We start from the raw sequence: 19270 nt of genomic DNA on the forward strand, positions 1-19270 counted from the left end.
TTCGATTGACTCCGCTGTGGGTTTGCTCTGTTGTGGCCCATTACCTGTCAGCATGTCAAGAGTCAGCACTGTCTTTCAGTTGGAAGGACAACACTACTTCTTCAAGACTGCATGGAAATCCACTACTTCTGTGTGCAATTTCTTTTACTAATGAGACTTTGTAAAAAAAAACTGTAATTACTATTATGATGAATGATCAGGACTATCTTTATGGACTGTGAGAAAATTTTAGCTTTTGACCAACATTGTATCAATAAGTGTGTGCATTTGATTTCTTTGTTATTGTAATTACGATTATGAAAAATTTTAACAAATATGTATTGCCCAGTGCCCAAAACAATTTGTAAAATTTTTTGTGGGGAGCATGGGGGCTATGTAAGTAGGCTGTTTAGGTTTTTTTATTGGTAACGCCACCTCTGCATGAAAATCACTGGCTGTGCTGTGTGCAGTCTGTGGCTGCTTTGCATTGTTGTAATATTCGCCATTGTAGTGTTAGGCAGCTGGCTGTGAACAGCGCGTAGCGTTGCGCAGTTGGAGGTGAGCCGCCAGCAGTGGTGGATGTGGGGAGAGAGATGGCGGAGTTTTGCAATTTGTCATGAACTGCTATATATATTATGACTATTGAGGTAAATACATTGGTTGTTCTCTATCAAAATCTTTCATTTGCTAACTATGCCTATCAGTAGTTAGTGCCTTCAGTACTTTGAATCTTTTATTTAGCTGGCAGTAGTGGCGCTTGCTGTATTGCAGTAGCTTGAGTAGCGAAGATTTTTGTGAGGTAAGTGATTTGTGAAAGGTATAGTTTAATGTTAGTCAGGGCCCATTCTTTTGTAGGGATTATTGAAAGTCAGATTGCGTTGCGCTAACAAAATATTATGTGTCAGTTTAAGCACAGTCGTGTAGAATTTTTCAAAAGGGGACGTTTCACCTTCTCTTCAATTTTGCGAACCAGTTCATCAGTAATCACAGACGGGCGTCCACTTGTTCTTCATCGTACACTTCATCATGTCCTTCATTGAACTGTCTGACCCATGTACTAACCGTCGAATCACTCATAACATTTTGTCCTTAAACCTCGCAGATTTGCGATGAATTTCCTTTGGTTAACTTTCTTTGCATTTAGAAAACGAATCACAGATCTGATTTCACATGCGGCGACATTTTCAATTACGGCTGACATAAAAAGAAGCACTACAAGGCAAACGTCGGCAGCAGCGATCTGAAAATGGCCTACATGTCTTCTCCTTGAGTCAGAGTAACTACCGTGCATCCTGGGAACTGCGATCGTAGCGTTGCTGAAGATAGAAATAGAAACGGAACTTACTTTGTGGACGACCCTCGTATATGCGTATCTGTCTTGAAATGGGGTGTAAAGCTAGTTCGCGTCCGTAGTGTAACACTACACGTGCACCCTGGGTAACGCTAAATGAACTAGCACATACTGGCAGTCAGATAATCTGAGGATCTCCTGACTATAAGACACTTTCAGTAAGAGTTATGTCACCAAACAGACCAAACGGCCCTTCTCAGGTCCCTCTGACCAGGAAACTGGGACCCGTGGTTCGAATTTGTCACATAAACATAGAAGGCATAAGCTATGCTAAGTGACAGTTTCTATCAAAACTATTAAAAAATGACAACATTGGCTTGGTTGCTATACAGGAAACTCATTGTGATACAGTGCAACAACTAAATAAAAGGGGCAAAATACCAGGCTATGAACTGTTGGGAGCGACCAATCATAGGTCTTATGGAGTAGCCACATATGTCAAACAAGATATTGAAAACGCTTTCCTAATTTCTACATCCACCAACGAAGACATTCATAACGATGTCACAAAAATCGGAAGTATTACCGTCTCCAATATTTATAAGCCACCTGCTACACCTTGGCCAGCCCACGTTCTTCAAACTCAGCCACATCCTGCTGCATACGTTGGGGATTTCAATAGTCATCATGAACAGTGGAAGTATAAAGACAATGATGCAAATGGAGAAGCACTAGCAAAATGGGCAGAAGACGAATACTTATACCATGTATTCGATGTTAAGGATCGATTTACGTTTAGATCAGCTGCCTGGAGACAGGTATACAACCCTGACCTGTCTTTCGTCTCGTCCAACAACAGAGACCAATCTCTCATGGCCTCGCGTAGAGTTCTGTCCGACTTTCCGCACAGTCAGCACCGTCCAATCATAAAAGAGGTAGGAACTCAAATTCCCCTAATTAAATCTATTCCTCGCCCACGATGGAATTTTAAAAAAGCCAATTGGACTGGGTTCTCCAGAGATCTGGACATATGTTTGGGATGGATACCACCTACTAGCAAAAATACCAAAGATTTGTTGGTGCCGTGATAAGCACGGCCAAGAAGCACATACCAAGTGGGTACCGCAAAGAATACATCCCTGGATGGTCCCAAACCAGCGAAGAACTATACCAGAGCTTCCTTGAATCCGGAGATCAGGAAATAGCGGATGAACTACTTCACAGCTTGGATGCTGCCAGAAGACAAAAGTGGACGGAAACTGTAGAAAGCCTCAATTTCCAAACATCTAGCAGGCAAGCATGGCCACTGCTGAGAAAACTAGGTAGCAGCCTACTAGCACAACGACATAAAGCCGCTGTAAGACCAAATGCCATAGCTGCACATCTAGTTAACACGTCTAGGACACCAAAGGATAAAACTCATACAATCCAAGTGAAGCGAGAACTCAAAATCTTAAAACGTGAAGCCACAGAAACTGAACACTCTCGCCCTTTCTCTAGCGAAGACATAGAAAAAGCTCTGAAAGATGTCAAACCAACAAAGGCATCAGGTTTCGACAACGTTCACCCTGAATTCATAATAAACTGTGGCAAGTATACAAAAGTATGGGTGGCTCAAATTTTCACAAACATAATGCAAACTGGCAATATCCCACAAGAACTCAAACGATCTAAGGTAATAGCTATTCTAAAGCCTGGGAAGCCAGCTGACAACCCAAAAAGCTACAGACCAATTGCCCTGCTGTCTGTAATTTACAAATTACTAGAGAGGCTTATATATAACAGAATTAGCCCAGAATTGTTCAGGGCGATCCCAATTGAACAGGCAGACTTTCGGCCCAGAAGAAGTTGTACTGACCAGGTGTTGTCACTCACTACTTACATTCAGGCGGGATTCCAGAGAAAATTGAAAACATCAGTCGCCTTTATTGACCTCTCAGCAGCTTACGGCAGTGTATGGAGAGAAGGCATCATGTACAAAATTCTGCGAGTAATTCCTTGGAAATCTATAGCACGCTTAATAGACATCATGCTCAATGATAGGGCGTTTCAAACAAGTATGGACACGGACTATAGCTCCATCAAAAAACTAAAGAATGGCTTACCACAAGGATCAGTGCTTGCACCACTGCTGTTTAGCCTCTATATTGCAGACCTGCCGGAAACACAATCAAGAAAGTTCGGGTATGCTGACAATTGGGCCCTCGCTACAAGATGTAGCACAATTGAAGCATCTGAGGATATCCTAACGAAAGACCTGAAGATAATGGGTGAATATTTCCGTAAGTGGAGATTTCAACCAAATGCTTCCAAAACAGAGGTTAGTTGCTTCCATCTGAACAACAAACTCTCTGGAAAGGAACTCAACATTCGATTTGAAAACACCGTTCTCGGGCATAATAAAACTCCGAAGTACTTGGGCATGACGCTGGACAGAACACTATCTTTTAAAGAGCACCTAACAAAGACTGCCGAAAAATTAAAGACAAGAAACAACATTATTCAAAAGCTCTGTGGTACTACCTGGGGAGCAACGGCCTCCACTCTCCGCACCTCTGCTTTAGCAATTGTATTCACGGCTGCCGAATACTGTGCTCCGATTTGGCTAAACAGCCAACATGTAAAGAAGGTGGATGTTCAGTTGCATAGCACTCTAAGGATGATTTCTGAAGTAATTAAACCCACTCCAACGCAATGGCTCCCAATATTAAGCCACATGCCGCCGCCACACCTGCGACGTACTGACGCCCTTGTACGTGAATACAAAAACATCATGGGAAATCGAAGCCTGCCAAGCCACCAAGACATTGAGGCTGCAAACACTATTGGCTTCGATCTAGGAACCCGCCAACAAGAACAGCAAGGAACTGTGTACAAGAAGGTTTCAGTGTCACAAACGCATGGTCTGAAAAATGGAACGCATGGCAAAATCATAACATGCCTTGCATTACACAAAAGCCACCTGGTTTTGACGTACCACGCAAAACGGGGTCCACTCTAAATAGGAGTAGAACTCGTCATGGCAGATGTGCTTACTCCCTGTATAAATGAGGTAAAATACTATCCCCTCAGTGTGACTGCGGAGAAAGTCAGACCATCAGCCACATTGTTGAAGAGTGTTCAGAAGAGCCTATAATGGGAGCCCCGACGTATTCCTGCTCGCAACTCGAGTCGATAGATTATATTAATAGACTTGATGTTTGTTTGTAATCCGTAAACTTTGTTATATTAGTAATGTTGTTTTGCAATTATTAACGCTTGTTATATTAGTGATTTCTCTGTTTGTTTCTTACGTGTCTGTATTGCCATACGATAAATAAATAAATAAATGTCTTGAAATAATTCATAATACTGTGTGCTTTCCTTAGTGATCACCCACTTGCTTCCCGTAACGTCACCGCGTGTTTCCGACAATGGCCGTAAGAGGCAAATATGCAGAAACACCGTGGTCGGCTAGAAGAATCGTTCTGATGTTTTTTGTTGGATGCTAGCCACAGTAACAACTGGCTTGAGGCCCTACTGCACTGGGACGCCGTGGCAGGTCTGCTTGCATGTCTACTGACAGCGCTCCGGTTGGCCAGCACAAGACATCAGCGGAGATGCCAAATATATCTCTCCTGTCTGCGTGCATTATCGAAAAGAACGTACAAGAGCTAGTAGTTGAGCTTTGTGTGCGACGTCGGAATAAAACGCCAATGCAAAAAAAGAAGTAGTTCTTGGCACAAACCTTCATTCCTACTTGTCACATACCGTTTCAAGGATTTAAGAAACTACTGTGATAAATTTGTCATTTGCGTAAGCAGTGCGTTCATTCAAGATCTGCCAAACTGGAATGAAGAAATGGGACACTGTTTTAAGGACAGCCTCCTAACGGAAAGGAAAAGGAAAGATTTTTCGTGACATTAAGATCTAATCAGTAGCTAATTATTTGTTGTCTGCAGTGATTCTTAGAATTTTAGTTACAAATTTAATGTATACATAAAAGTGAGTTTCATTTTTTTCAGAAGTTGCTTTGTATTTAGGGAAAGTTCCATATCCCAAACAGTAATGCGTTTTATCTGTGTTGCGAAGTTCTCGTGATAGTAGTGGAACACTAGGAACAGGTAGTGAAGACACTGAGCGACGATAATTTTTCCTTTCTCGAGCTGGCCAATGTCTTGAAAGTGCGTTGTTGTAAGTAGTTTGAATGTGGGTGTAAATTGGAGGGGCGTATTCTTTCCACTGCACCTCCTTTATGATGCTGATTATTCTAATTTTAGCGGTCATTCTTCTATGTTTGGGAGCACTTTGAAGTTTGTTCAGCAGAGACAATAAAGTAGTAACGGTGCTTCATTTCCTGTTGATGATTCTACGAGTGATTACTCAATGGCTGAAAGTCAACTCGAGTTCTTATTTGATTTGTCATAATGGTGATTCGCCTTCTGACTGAGGTGGCCACATATTGTAGTTTCTTCAGTGCTTTTCAGTGGGAATGCCAGTGTACTGGTACGTGATTCGTATGAAATCTTCCACCTGTATCGTAAAAAACTTGCTCTGGCCTCTACGTTCACATGCTACACTCGTCTACAGAACAGAATTAAGCTTAAAACGGATTTCTTATCTAGTGAGGACAGGTATCAAGGATCGCGTGTTAAGACAACTTTTGATATCAGGACTTCTCAATTGCTACTTGAGACGACAATGGCTTATGTCTGCTGAGGATGAAACATTTTTTTGGGAAACATTGCCAGAGACTGAACTGCCTGGAATGGGAGTTTGGCGTCCCTGACCAGCTTCTGTGAATGTGTCTTGCGTCATCAGAATTCGAGAAAAATAAGGATTCGACAAAAGAAGGCTTTGGAATTGCCACATTCACGTAATGAGCCGCTACACGGATTTTCACGAATGCTGCCGTGAATAGTAAGTGTCACGAGTGCTCGATTTGCTCCATAATGGGTTAAAAGAGGCTAAGTGCTACACATCAGATTTTTCTACGCGTAATTTGCAAAAAGGACCATCGGGAAATCGATGGTCGTCCATTAAGCGTGGAGCGGCGAGCATTGTGGCGTGCGCACGTGCACTCGCAAATGAAATGGCGGCGGCTCTTCCGCCACTCAGCGCCGCCAGCCCGTTTCCGGCACGCGCTTTCAGTGACGTCACAAGGTGGAAACGCCTCCGTGCCGAATATGCAAACGAGAGAGCCTACCAGCTGCTCCCGCCTCCCCCTGGACGAGCCCTGTCCACTACAGACCGGCTCTTTATCGTTATTAAGCATCTTGCCGCTAAGCTCCACGTCTTTACCAAAGCTATTGTGCGTACAAACCGAACCTAATCTCTTCCGGCGTCTTGCATGGAAAGCGACGAAGCGGCTAGAATGGTGCCGGCGATGTTAGGTGGTGATGAAAGAATGCAACACGTTGGCTTTGTATATATACTCTTACATATCTGGTCGATAGCGGAAGCTACGAGGTAATTACCCAAACGGAGATCGGCAGGTGCTTAACGTACTTCCGACGCCGTAGTGATTAATATTGCAGCTTGTTCTGATACCGCCACACCCTCTATTATCACGGTTCGCGGCGTTTGACACGTAAACGCTAAAATATTTGGTGCTTAAAATAGCGTCTGTGGCGCCTATACTACGAGCGTTTCCTTACATGACTTAACTACAAGGTACCATAGAAGTTGTTGTTGTTGTCTTCATTCCGAAGATCCGTTTTATGCAGCCCTCAACTCTACTATATTCTGTGCAAAGTTTTTCATCTGCGAATAACCACTGCAGCCCACATTATTTTGAACTTGCTTACTGTATTCATATCTTGGTCTCTCTCTACAATTTTTACCCCCATCCTTCTCTCCAGTGCTAAACTGGTGATCCCTTGATATCTCAGCGTGTATCCTATCAACCTATCCCTTCACTTTAGTCAAGCTATGCCACAGACTTCACTTCTCCCCAAACATATTCAATAACTAATTGTTGGCTACATAATGTACTCATCTAAACTTGAGTGTGCGCCGCATTTCTAAAGCTGGTATTTTCATTTTGTCTAATCTGTTTATCGTCTACGTCTCACTTCCAAACAAGGCTACACTCCAGACAAATATGTTCAGGAAACACTTCCTAACACTCAAAATGTATATTCAGGGTTAACAAATTTCTTTTCTACAGAAACTCTTTCCATGTCATTGCCATTATACATTTTATATCCTCCCTACTTCACTCATACTCAGTTAACTTCTGCACAAACAGCAAAACTCATCTATTACAGTTACTACTAATCTAACCACTACTACCTATATCCCTTAGTATCGCCTGATATAATTCGACTACATTTCACTATCGTGATTTTGTCTTTGTTGTTGTTCATCTTACACCCTCCTTTCAAGGCACTGTTCACTCCGTTCAACTGCTTTTCCAAATCCTTTGCTGTCGCTGACAGAATTACTTCGTCAACAGGAAACCCCTACGGTCTTTATTTCTTCTTCCTGAACTTTAATTCCTTATCGAAATCTATGTTTTGGTTTCCTTTGCTGCTTGGTCGACGTACAAACTGGATAACAACGAACATTGCCTACAACTCTGTCAAATTACCTTTCATGCCCCTCGACTCTTACAAGTTCCGCCTGGTTTCTGTATAGTTTGTATTTAACTATTCATTCCCTATATTTTACCCTTGTTATCTTCAGAATTACAAAGAATGTATTCCAATGGACAATGTCAACAGCTTCCTCCAATTCTACAAAAGCTCCAGACCTAGATTTACGTTGTCTCAACGTATCTTCTAAGAAAAGTCGTAGGGTCGGCATTGTTTCGCGTGTGCCTACTCAGCTGTTCAAGCGCTCTGTCAATATCATATCTCCTAACTTATCGTCAGGTACGTCATCTTCTCCTTTTACAGTATTGCCTTTAAAACGACTACTCTTGTATACCCCTTCTACACACTTCTTCCAAGTTTCCTCTTCCTTTTTTGCTTCGTACTGTTTTTCCATCTGAGCTCATGATATTGATTCAGCTACTTCTCTTTTCTCGAAATGTTTCTTGTTTTCCTGTAGGCTTTATCGGTCTTTTACCTAGTTATGTTTACGTCTCCTTCCTTGCAGTGGCCCTCTAGCCATTTTTACTTAACCATCTTGCATTTCACGTCAGTTTCATTTCTTAGCCGTTCATATTCTCTGTCACCTGCTTCATTTGCTGATTTCCATAGTTTCTCCTTTTATCAATTAAGTCCAATATCTTCTGTAATATCCATGGATTTCTGCTAGGCAATATCTTTTTACCCACTTGATCCTCTGGTGTCTTCACTATTTTGTCTCTCAAAGACACCCATTTATCTTACACTTTATTCCTTTATCCTGTTTAGGTCAATTGTTGCTTAATGATCCCTCTGAAATTCTCAACAACTTCTGACACGTTCCATCACCCAAATTTCCTACTTTTTTGCAGTTTCTTCAGTTTTAATCTAGAGTTGATAAACCAATAAATTGTGATCAGAGACTGCCCCTAAAATGTCTTACAGCTAAAATCTGTCTTATCATTTAATCAGTCAGAAACCTTCTTATGTTCCAGGTCGCTTCCACGTATACAACCTTCTTTCATGATTCTTAAGGGAAGTGGTAGAGACGGTTAAATCATGTTCTGCGCAAACTTCTACCAGGCGCCTTCCTCTTTCATTTCTTTTCCCCAGTCTGTATTCTCCTACTATTTTTCCTTCTCTTCCTTTTCATACTATTGAATTCCAGTCTGCCCAGACAGTTAAATTTTATTCTTCTTTAACTATATAAATAATTTCGTTTAGTTTACCACAATTTTTTCCACTCTTTTTTTAATCTGCTGAGCCAGTAGTCATAAAATCTTGTCATACAGCGGTGGGAGTTAGCTTCGTGTCTATCTTGCCTACGACAATCAGTTCACTATGCTATTCGTTGTGGCTTACACTCATTCTTACTTTCTTATTCATTATTGGACCTACTCCTGCATTGTCCCTTTGTAGGGCTGTACTCGCCTGACCAGACGTCTGTTCATCCGGCCACCGAACTTCACTAATCGCAACTACACCAAACTTCAACCTATCTGTTTCCTTTTTTAAATTTTATAACCTGCTGGTCGATCAAGTGAACCAACATTCCAAGATCCGACCCGTAGATTGCCAGTTTTCGTTTTCCTGATGACGACATCCTCCTGAGTAGTCCCCTCCCGGATATCTGAATGAAGGACTATTTTGCCTTGGAATAGTTTACGCAAGAGGATATCGTCATCATTTCACCATAGAGCAGAGCTGCATGCTCTCGGCAGAAATTTTATCTGTAGTTACCCCTTGCTTTCAGCCGTTCGCAGTACCAACACAGCAAGGCCATTGCATTAGACGTAAATCATATTCACAAACAGCAAGTTTGAAGGTCCGTATTCTGGAGAAGGCAGGTTCGAATTTCAAACTCCGTTGAACTAATTTAGTTCCTGTGTGGCTACTGAAAATAACGTCGGGTGATTACTGGAATTGATTCCAGAAGAAACCCACTTACGAGTTTTGGCTCCATCCACGTCCATCTTAGCGCAACGTGTTTAATAACTTAGATGCCGACAACAACAAAATTTGGAAATTTTTGGTAAGGTCGTATGTGACAAAACTGCTGAGATCATCGGTCCCTAAACTTACACACTATTTAATCTAACTTAAACTAACTTACGCTAAGGACCACATACACATCCATGACCGAGGAAGGACTCGAACTTCTGACGGGGGGAGCCGCCGAAGACCGTGAAGCTACACCACGCTGCATGCCGACAAGCAGTGCGCTCTAGTCTTCCATCTTCATACATAGAGCTATTTTCTGGGATAGACGTTAGGCAATGAGACAGTTGCGACCAGTTCATATCTCATTACGAAACTTTGGAAGTATGTACAACGTGGAGTACGATGAAGGATTTCTGATCGTGATGATCACATTCATATAACGTAATGTGGATGGTTGTGAAGTGGTTTCTTCGTCTAATTATTAAGTATTGTTAATACATCTTGCAACCTTATTAAGTTGTTTCCGCAAGTTTTTTCTATTGGTTGCGTCAGCTTCATTGGTTTACGGATATGCTCAATAAACGGCAGTGGGAGAAGCTTCAAGTACGCTTTTGGCATCGCTGAGAGACTTACAACTAAATTCTAAGAGCACACGTTCAAAAACGAGTGAAGAAATATATTAATTCCTACAACATGCAACACGCGCAACGACCAGGATGTTAAAATCTAAGAAATTTACTCATTCACAAGGGTACCCACAGTATTTCTTCCCGTGTACCATCTTCGAAAGGAATTGAGAAGAGGAGAAATAAATACTTCTACAGCAGTTATAACTAAGAATTAGACTGCCAGTAATGTTATGCAGAAGTTTTCATGTTATTGCTAGTGATCTGTTCTGGTCGTAGTAAAATAAAAACCCTGTGATATCTTGTTACACTGGATTCCAATTCCGATAGTAGTGGTAAATTTACATACTTTCGTAGAACTACAATGACAGAAAAAAATTTGTATACACTTTTAGAGGTTTACAATCCAATCAAGATTTATTGCTACAACAGTGCAAATTTATAACATGAAATGATTACATTTACAGGTCAATAGCACAAGCAGTTCTGAGGTACTAGCTATCGACCCGTGCTGAAATACCGACATTAATACGTGGTGTAGCCTCCACGGGGGGCAGTGCAGCACAATGAGTTTCACGGGCAGCTTTTGGGAGAGCATTATCCTGTTGAAACAACATTTTACCTTCCTCTTGGAAGAACGGCAACAGCACTGCTCTAATAACATCCTGCACCTACCAAGCGATGGTTAGCGTCCCCTTTAGAAATATCATAAGTGAACGAGGGTCGTAGCTTATCTCACCCCAGACCATAGTGCCTACGGTGAAACCAGTGCGTCTTTGGACGAATGCACTCTACGAAATAGTGCTCACCAGGTGTACGTCGCATGCGCAAGTGACTGCCACTTGCGTTCGGCAGAATCTGCTTTCGTCGCTTAAGACCACGGCGGGGTATTCCATCTTCCAAGTGACCCTATGACGGCAGTAGTAGAGCCACGCACGGCGATGCTGTGGCGTGAGTGGAAGATGGGATAGAGGTGTGCGTGCCTGTACTAGAACTGTTAATTCGCAACAGCTCTTGCTGAAATGTTTAGGCTCACAAGTCAGCCCTCTAATTTGTGCTATGGTAGCTGCACTATCTGCCACTGCTGGTCTTACAATACAACGATCCTTGACGGGCGTCAATGCTGCGTGGACATCCAGAACCTCGTCTACGGGTGTGAGAATGTTCATGTGACCACTGACACCAGCATCGTTGCACAACACGGAGCACGACAAACTTGTGTGCCAGTTCTCCCAAAGGACCATCCCGCCACTCCGTAGGCCTCAGTTTGACCTTTTTACAACTCGCCCAGTTGGTTGTAGGAATCAAGAGTGCGTCTCCGTGCACAGTGTCCTGCCTGATTTACACGTTTGCATAACACTGAGCCTTCTGGAGAGGCAGATGCAGACGCAGCAGCTGGACGGGCTTCCTAAGCTCGGCCTGGAGCAGGCTAAGCACAGTGTGCTGATCCTGTAGTACCTGATGGGATCGGGATTTATGACCTGGCGGACTGAGGGTCCTAACAGTTAATTTGGGTTTGTCCTGAGTCTGGATGCACTTCGATGCAGGCTGACGGCGGATGGTGAGCCCGAAGAAATGCCAAGATCACTTCGGTCTCAGGGGAGCGAAGCCGGTCTGGAGATGCGTCACGCAGCGGAGATAGCTTGTGACTCGATCGGGACTCCCGTGTCAGCTCGCACTGGTTGAGACCACAAAAATGTGTTCCCAGTCAGAGGTCAGAGGGCGTGAAGACCTGAGCCTTCCGGCTGTGAGCATTCTCTATTAAAGGGTAGACACAGATAGCTCTCGTAGCTATGCCGCCACGCTATCTGTTGGTGGATTGCCGTGAAACCATTATCAGTAAATCTACTATCTCAAAGATTGCATATGCCGCCATCGGATCAAAATCGACGTTGTCTTTCCGGGTGTACTATTTTCTCCGACTGTTTGTCTTACTCCTCACATGCATCGAAATTACCTCCGTACTCAATTCTGTACTTAAATGTGACACTCGGATGTGTAATCAATTATTGTCACTGCTTTAATCGACAATAGGCGTTTCATATGAAAAATTAACAGAAGATTTATATTTTAAAAGCTGTCGCTTGAAAGATACTTATGATGTTTGTAAATTAAAACTACCAACTATTCTCACCCAGAAGACATCTCTACCAAAAAAGGACCAGAAATGCTGCAGTTACATTTATGTGTTTTCATTCTTTAGTACAGTGTTTCTTAGGCAAGTATTTTCCTAGAATTTTTTTTAAACATGGCTGTGTAGTCAGCGACCGTTTACAAATTAAATTTAAGGCAGTTACAGCCCTCGGTCGCTAAAATAAAGTATTTTGACCTGGTTTCGGATCTTGCCCTCATCAGAAATTAAACTGATGCCACGTGCAGCTCGACATATGCGAACAGCCCGTAGTAGCTTGCTTTCCACGCATTGTACTTCAAAAATTTTGTGACTAAAGCTTTATCGCTTGATATTTATTTTGCACGCGACGTGTATGTACTGTTTCTTTCTTGCACTGTTAGTCAGTACTTACACTTTTATCTAAAAAAAAAATTCCATAATTTTGTACTTATGTTATAGGCCAATTTGAATGTTTAATTTCCGATGAAGGCACTCAAAATGGTTCAAATGGTTCTGAGCACTATGGGACTTAACATCTGTGGTAATCAGTCCCCTAGAACTCAGAACTACTTAAACCTAACTAACCTAAGGACATCACACACATCCATGCCCGAGGCAGGATTCGAACCTGCGACCGTAGCAGTCACGCGGTTCCGGACTGCGCGCCTAGAACCGCTAGACCACCGCGGCCGGCTGAAGGCACTCACAGAAGTACCCAAACGAGGTCAAAAGACTTAATTTTTGTGATCGAGGGCTGTAATTTCATTAACTTTTATTTTCCTAGCGTAGGAAAGAGTTGCAGAAACGTGGGCAGGAATACTGAAGCACAAGTAGCACGGGAACTAATATATTTTGAGGAAACAAGATTAAAAATATGACATCAATTGCTCGAGCAGCCCAACAAAATTGTCGGACGCTGGCCTACCCACATTCACCATGATTTACATGCACAGAGGATATTGTTACCTACAACGCTCGATGCCAGAAAATCATGCAGCGCAAAGCGAGTGGCAAAATGATTGAACTGAAGATGCTAATGGTACAACGGGTATGGTTCCAGCAAGGATCGACGATTTAACTTTAAAACTTAATATTCCGAAACTGATAGGACACTTATACGGTATCAAAAATATTTCAAGAGCAGGAAATATGCTATATACTTAAGTAGTTGAGGTTGCTGGTACATGTGATTCACACATGATGACTAAGACTTTTAGATCTCTTCTCTAAATATTATCTCGGGCCTCTGTTTCGGATTCTTAGGTCTATGGCTGTTTGATCTTCAAAAATGCTACCCGCTCTTGTTGCCGAAATACCAGATTATGTGTCTAAGAGCCGCTGGCGAAAGAAAGCGAAAGAGAATCCTGTAGCGAAAAAGAGCGTAAAGAGAGTAATGAGAGAAGCATTCAACGAATTCGAACATAAAACATTGGCAAACAATCTAAACAAGAACCCTAAAAAGTTTTGGTCATATGTAAAATCGGTAAGCGGATCTAAATCCCCTATTCAGTCACTCGTTGACCACGATGGCACCGAAACAGAGGACGACCGAAGAAAGGCAGAAATACTGAATTCAGTGTTCCGAAACTGTTTCACTGCGGAAAATCGTAACACGGTCCCTGACTTCAGCCGTCGCACGGACGCCAAAATGGAAAATATTGAAATAAACGATATCGGAATTGAAAAACAACTGCTATCACTTAGTAGCGGAAAAGCATCCGGACCAGACGAGATACCCGTAAGATTCTACAGTGATTAAGCTAAAGAACTTGCCCCCTTTCTGTCAGCAATTTATCGTAGATCTCTGGAAGAACGTAAAGTACCTAGCGACTGGAAGAAAGCGCAGGTCGTTCCCATTTTCAAGAAGGGTCATAAATCAGATGCGAATAATTATAGGCCTATTTCGCTTACGTCAATCTGTTGTAGAATAATGGAACATGTTTTATGTTCTCGTATTATGACGTTCTTAGATAATACAAATCTCCTTCATCATAACCAACATGGATTCCGCAAACAGAGATCATGTGAAACTCAGCTCGCCCTATTTGTCCAAGAAATTCACAGTGCCGTAGACACTGGCGAGCAGATTGATGCCGTATTCCTGGACTTCAGGAAGGCATTTGATACGGTTCCGCACTTACGTTTAGTGAAAAAAATACGAGCTTACGGAATATCGGACCAGGTTTGTGATTGGATTCAGGATTTCCTAGAAGAAAGAACACAACATGTCATTCTTAACGGTTCAAAATCTGCAGATGTAGAGGTAATTTCGGGAGTACCGCAAGGAAGCGTGATAGGACCTTTATTGTTTACAGTATATATAAATGACTTAGTTGACAACATCGGTAGTTCCGTGAGGCTATTTGCAGATGACACGGTTGTCTACAAGAAAGTAGCAACATCAGAAGACTCGTACGTACTCCAGGAAGACCTGCAGAGGATTAATGAATGGTGCGACAGCTGGCAGCTTTCCCTAAACGTAGATAAATGTAATATAATGCGCATACATAGGGGCAGAAATCCATTCCAGTACGATTATGCCATAGGTGGTAAATCATTGGAAGCGGTAACGACCGTAAAATACTTAGGAGTTACTATCCGGAGCGATCTGAAGTGGAATGATCACATAAAACAAATAGTGGGAAAAGCAGGCGCCAGGTTGAGATTCATAGGAAGAATTCTAAGAAAATGTGACTCATCGACGAAAGAAGTAGCCTACAAAACGCTTGTTCGTCCGATTCTTGAGTATTGCTCATCAGTATGGGACCCTTACCAGGTTGGATTAATAGAAGAGATAGACATGATCCAGCGAAAAGCAGCGCGATTCGTCATGGGGACATTTAGTCAGCGCGAGAGCGTTACGGAGATGCTGAACAAGCTCCAGTGGCGGACACTTCAAGAAAGGCGTTACGCAATACGGAGAGGTTTATTATCGAAATTACGAGAGAGCACATTCCGGGAAGAGATGGGCAACATATTACTACCGCCCACATATATCTCGCGTAATGATCACAACGAAAAGATCCGAGAAATTAGAGCAAATACGGAGACTTACAAGCAGTCGTTCTTCCCACGCACAATTCGTGAATGGAACAGGGAAGGGGGGATCAGATAGTGGTACAATAAGTACCCTCCGCCACACACCGTAAGGTGGCTCGCTGAGTATAGATGTAGATGTAGATGTAGGGAATGTGCTCTTGTGGTTTAGATTAAAATAAATTTTACCACACCCGAAAAAAGCTTTTCTACTGAAACTGCGCGTCGCATATTGTTGGCCTTTTGTTTCTTAGGTTTAGTTACACATTTTCCGTCAGTGCTGCCCTGTATGTTCACTGTTTTTCTCGGGTTTTTAATTTGTTCTACAGTAGACACTGACGGAAGTTGAAACTGTTAACTAGGAAACACCTTCCCAATATTCATCAAGCTTTATGGAGATATTCAGCAAGTACTGAGAATTAAAGTACTAAGGTTTCATTCCATTCGAACAGATACACATCATCAACATAGGTATGAATGTTGACCCCTAGAGGCATAATTACACGGCTGTATTTGTTCTGGCATACAAGCAAACACCTTCTGAATAAGATATTACGGAAATTTTTATTATGCTTGAAACACACTGTGCCATTTCGTCATTCTTGCTGGCCAGACGTGATACGAAACGATGTGTCTTCCCATCCTATGCAACACATGGGTAACAAATAAAAACATCGGTCAGGTCTGTCACGTTGTCGTAGCAGTAGCTCCACATAACGTGGGTCCAGGAGTAGGAAATCTACTGGTTCGAGAATCGCTACTTCATGCGAACTTCCAAAGGGTCGTCTATAGAAACAACAGCATCAATCTGACCCCCACAAACACAAGCGAAACCGCTCTCTAAATATTGTTTGTGTTATGGTGTCAGCACTAAACGACGTTCTCCCATGTCCATCGTGTCAAGGATTTGACCTTTTTGTACTCATACCATTCTTCATCTGTAACAATGAAAATACTAATGAAACGTCCCCTTTTGAAAAATTATATACGACTGTGCTTCAACTGACACACAATATTTTTTGCGCAACGCAATCTGACTTTCAAAAATCCCTACAAAAGAGTGGCCCTGATTAACATTAACCTATACATTTCACAAATCACTTACCTCACAAAAATCTTCATTACTTGAACTACTGCAATACAGCGAGCGCCACTACTGCCAGCTAAATAAAAGATTCAAACTACGGAAGGCACTAACTACTGATAGGCATAGTTAGCAATTGAAAGATTTTAATAGAGAACAAACAACGTATTTACCTTAATAGTCATAATATATATAGCAGTTCATGACATCCAGTCTTACAAATTTCAAAACTCCGCCATTTCTCTCCCCACATCCACCACTGCTGGCGGCTCACCTCCAACTGCGCAACGCTACACGCTGTTCACATCCAGCTGCCCAACACGACAATGGCGAATATTACAACAATGCAAACCAGCCACAGACTGCACACAGCATAGCCAGTGATTTTCATACAGAGCGCTACGTGGCGTTACCAATAAGAAAACCTAAACAGCCTACTTACATAGCCCCCATGCTTCCCACAAAAAATTTTACAAATTTTTTTGGGTTCTGGCCATTACATATTTGTTAAATTTTTTTTCACAATTACAATAACAAAGAAATCAAATGCACACACTTATTGATACAATGTTGGTCAAAAGCTCAAATTTTCTCACTGTCCATAAAGACAGTCCTGATCATCCATCACAGTAAAAATGCAGTGTTTTTTTTTTTCTCAAAGTCTGAGCAGTAAAAGAAAATGCACACGGGAGTAGTGGATTTCCATGCAATCTTGAAGAAGTAGTGTTGTCCTTCCAACGGAAAGACAGTGCTGACTCTTGACATGCAGACAGGTAATGGGCCATGACAGAGGAAACCCACAGCAGAGTCATTCGACGTTTTGAAAAATACTGGTAGGTAGGTCATCACAGAGTAGACCTACTGTAGTCCTGGTAGAGATTACGGTATTGGTGGGCCACCAGAGGTGCAGACCCACTGTAGTCCTTGTAGAAATAATGTTATTGGTGGGTCATCAAAGATGCAGACCCACTGTAGTCCTGGTAGAGATGGCCAGCAGCCATCTGTTGTGACTGTTCAGGTGCACAATCACCATTGAAGAGTCTTGCGGATAATATAGCAAGTCCATAAACCACCACTTGTGCACTCACCAAAACGTTTGGAATTGTCCTTAGAACCAGCAATGCTGTCATCCAGTTGTAACGCTACCGCCCTACTCGGACGAACGTTAGCTGTATAAAGCCTGTACTGTAATAAGTTCACGGGCTTCACCTTATAAACAAGGATTTTAGTACATAAGTTGATCGCGTGTACCTAATAGAAGCAAGATCGGACTTATACTCAGTCAATAACTACAGTGATGCATCAAGCAAATGTAAAGTATAATTACTCTTCCGCATGGACAAGATGTACACACAGTAGATGCTACCTATAATTAATAATTCGGTCGCCAGCCTACCTAGGCAATGAGTGAGTTTTTCCTTGTACAAGTGGTTACATGTACAAGCATAGTAACACGTAGTAATGATGCGTTATATGGCATAGTTTGGAACCAGAAAAATCCACTGAACTAAAGCTTTTTCTTTTTGTACTAATTTGGACGAGCTAAATTTACACAACACCACGCAGCAATGATTACTACGAACTGCATTTTGTACATGGATCAGACTGAAATCGGGCATAGATTGTCCTAGAATGAGCAGTTTTGAAAGCACACATACAATGTCACTATTAAAATTGTAAAACAACACTAATACCCTTAGGTTCAATATAGAACTTAACTTTACTCGTCAAATCTGATCAGCACATTTCAAGGTTTGAAAGAATGGACAAGAGAAGGGGGGGGGGGGGCCTGAAACTGTTATGGTCGTTATACTGAAACTATTAAGTACTGAAGGCAAATTAACACTCAAAATTATCAATCTATGGATAACTACTCTTTTGTCCTACTTCTGAATAATTTAACTGTCATTATTTCTGTCTCAGATTAATTAAATAACATCGCTAACTCAATTCAAAAAACTCTCTTCCAATTTAGTCATACTTTTGTTCTTTACCAACATTTGCAATAACACACATAACTTTTAAACTTCTTTATAGCATAGATTGATCTACTGATAATTCTTATTAACACTAATTTTTAAACTTTCAGTTCAGGATACTCCGGTTGCACAATACGAGGTAAGGATCCTGTCTGGTTCAGTGATCAGGATAAGTAATGTCTAAAGCGATTCTGGTAAAAGTCACGTTATTATTGGACAGTTAGAAACATTTTCGACACTGGTCCACACAGATACACTTCTAAAGATAAAATAAATGTTTGACCTGTGCAAGTCGGTGCGGCGGTTGGCGGGCAGCGAAATAGCGGGCAGCACGGCACACATACAAGCACGGCTAAGGCTCACACTACATCGGCACTTTCCATCTTCTTAGCGTCGTAATCTTTCCAATTTTGTGCCTCAGAATATAGCCATGCCAAGTAGTCGTCGGAATCGGTGCATCCGAGGCTCAATGGAATCCACTTTTCCTGGGTAGCCGCCTCGGTACAGTACGTGTTCCTCTGACCGATTCACAACTCCGACTGTTCTACTGAGCCCGTTGTGCCGAACCGCGCCAGTGTGCGTCTTCCCGCACTCGCCTGCCTCCACCTTTTCCCGCTCCCCTACAGGTAGGGTATTCACCACTGGTTTTCTACTACACATATCCTACTGC

This window comes from Schistocerca nitens, chromosome 3 (assembly GCF_023898315.1).
Source record: "Schistocerca nitens isolate TAMUIC-IGC-003100 chromosome 3, iqSchNite1.1, whole genome shotgun sequence".
Taxonomy (NCBI): Eukaryota; Metazoa; Arthropoda; class Insecta; order Orthoptera; family Acrididae; genus Schistocerca; species Schistocerca nitens.